Genomic DNA, 2,839 nt, shown 5'->3' on the forward strand with positions numbered 1-2,839 from the left:
ATGCAGCACAGAATTTTGTCTGTGAACACGTCGCGGTCACAAAGCGACGAAAATATTTTGACAGATTAAATTTAAATGTTGAAGTTTTTGTGTGTTATTGTAAATGGCTTATAAACACCTTCCACGCTGCAATTGTTTATATATACATATATATATATATATACATATATATATTTATACATATATAGATATACATATATACATATACATATATACATATACATATATATATATATACATATACATATATACATATACATATATATATATACATATACATATATACATATACATATACATATATATATATATATATATACATATACATATATATATATATATATATATATATATATATATATATATATATATATATATATACATATATATATACATATACATATATATATATATATATATATATAACAAAAAGAAAGAAAAAACATTTTGATTCACCTGTCTGCCATTTTTGAAGATAATCAAACCAAAATAATGAGTTTGAGCCCCTCGCCCAATGTGTATTTCTGCCAAATTTGGTGAAAATCTGTTCAGCCGTTTTCCAGTAATTTTGCAAACACACAGACAAAGACGACCTATTGTATAATACCCTGCTTTTGCTTACGCGTGCAAGGTAACTAGCTTAATGATGGCTTTATCGTCAAAGGGGGCATAACTCTAATTTTCTTGCCTTTTTATTCACCCTTCCACTTTTTCCATCAACCTTTTTCTCATTTCGTGGTCCTAATTTGCAAATTGAATAGGCCATGTATTCAGAGCCCGAGATTGCTTGGAGACAGGTTATAAAAACCTGTCTAAACCTGTGTCTCCAATGTCTTTATATTGTGTACATTAAATGAGGTACATATCGCTGCTATTACGTTAAACTGTATGTCCAAATGCGGTTTTTTTTTCCAATATTTATTTTTGCTTGCAATAGCCGGGTCTTTTGGTCAAACTATCGTATCTCCAGCTGCTTCAGATGCCAAGATATCAAAAATTATCGAAGAGGTAGTACAACGATTTTGCTGAGGGATGGTGAAACTAATTTTTGGTTTTCTGGAAAAAAAAAGCAACGTTTTGGACATTTTTGCATAATAGCAGCAATATATATAATCATTAATTGCTTACTTGTTTCAGCAATTAGACTGTGGCCATGCTGGGGCACTACCTTGAAGAATTTTAGTTGAATGAATACACAACATTTTTTTTTAAAGCCTGCTACTTATTCTTATGTTTTTATTGCTCACAAGGGGCTAAACATAGAGGGGACAAACAAAGGGATTAAGTCGATTATATCGACTCTAGTGCGTAACTGGTACTTAATTTATTGACCCCGAAAGGATGAAAGGCAAAGTCGACCTCGGCGGAATTTGAACTCAGAACGTAACGGCAGATGAAATACCGCTAAGCATTTCGCCCGGCGTGCTAACGTTTCTGCCAGCTCGCCGCCTTTAGTAGCCTGCTACTTATTCTATCGATCTATTTTGTTGAACCGTTAAGTTACGGAGACATACATACACCAACACCAGTTGTCGAGTGGTAGTGAAGGATAAACACACACACATATATATATATATTTGATGAGCTTCTTTCAGTTTTCATCTACCAAATCCATTCACAAGGCTTTTATATTTATATATATTGTGTATGTGGGTTTGTCCACCCACCACCACTGCTTGACAACTTAGTGGCTCAACAAAACAAACTGATAAAATAAGGGTCCAGATGGTCTATACGTAATCTGAACCTTTCCCCCCTTATTTTTTTTTGTTTTTTTTTTACGGAATCCCACGTTTTAGGCTATGGAGATTCCGATTCTGAAAAAAAATTTTCAAACATCTCAATTTCAAAATTTCGATCCCCCCACCCCGGTTTTTATATAGATCCACAGGGTAAACCTAACCCTAACCCTGACCGTAACCCTAGTTTTGTGAGATTTGGCTGTTATTTCTAGCATGTAAATAGCCTGCTTGGTGGAGGGGGGGGGGATTGAAATTTTTCAAACAATTTTTTTTCAGAATCGGAATCTCCATAGCCTAAAACGTGGGATTCCGTAAAAAAATTAATAAATAAGGGGGGAAAAGGTTCAGATTACATATAGTCCGTCTCCGCCAAAATAAGAACCAGGCATTAAAATGAATAAATACAGGAGTTGATTTGTTCGGCTAAACACTTCAAAGCAGTACTCCAGCATGGCCGCAGTCTAATGACTGAAACAACCAAAAGAAATAAAAGAAAACCTATCTCACCTCGAATGGGACATCGACTTCAAACTTCTTTTCCAGTTTCCAGTTTGAATTGAACCCTTGTCAAACACAAGCTTCAATTTCTCGTTCTCTCTGTTGCCACCATCACCAAGGGACATCAACTTGCAGTTTCGTCCCATGTTCTTCTTCGCTGTTTCCATTCTGGATCGAACCCGTGTTACAAGCTTAAACTTGTCCTCTGTCGTCACCACCACCACCACCAAGAAGGTTCACGACCAATATCATAACAGAAGGGGTTAGCCCCTAGTCTCTTTATTTGTCACAGCAAGACCATCATATCTATTAGTTCTCCGTGTCCACATAAAGGTGCCAAATTTCTACGGCTATTACCTTTAAAAATCTCATCCCTCTGAGGTCCGCAGGGGAATAAATCCCAGAATCCAAGCCGGTCCTTAAAAAATTCCTGGACAGACACAGCCGTCTTCTCTTCTGCCTGTGGTCGTGTCCTGCATAAACTTCTAAACCTTACAAGAACATGTCTTCGAAGTAGGACTCGAATTCTTCGTTCCTACTCTTCGCAACTTCCACTTTAGCCGGGCCCTGCCACACAGAAGAGGAACCACAACCGGAAT

General features: G+C 36.4%; 1 long non-coding RNA gene across 1 annotated transcript in view; it reads right to left on the minus strand.

Annotated features, from left to right (window-relative positions):
• The window catches only part of LOC128251233 (uncharacterized), a 3,980-nt gene extending 1,147 nt beyond the window's left edge, over positions 1-2,833 (minus strand). The window contains exon 1 of the long non-coding RNA XR_008267028.1: positions 2,250-2,833. This is a non-coding gene — a long non-coding RNA (uncharacterized LOC128251233). The remainder of the gene's footprint in view (positions 1-2,249) is intronic.
• Positions 2,834-2,839: the final 6 nt, after the last annotated feature.

This window comes from Octopus bimaculoides, chromosome 29 (genome assembly GCF_001194135.2).
Source record: "Octopus bimaculoides isolate UCB-OBI-ISO-001 chromosome 29, ASM119413v2, whole genome shotgun sequence".
Lineage (NCBI taxonomy): Eukaryota > Metazoa > Mollusca > Cephalopoda > Octopoda > Octopodidae > Octopus > Octopus bimaculoides.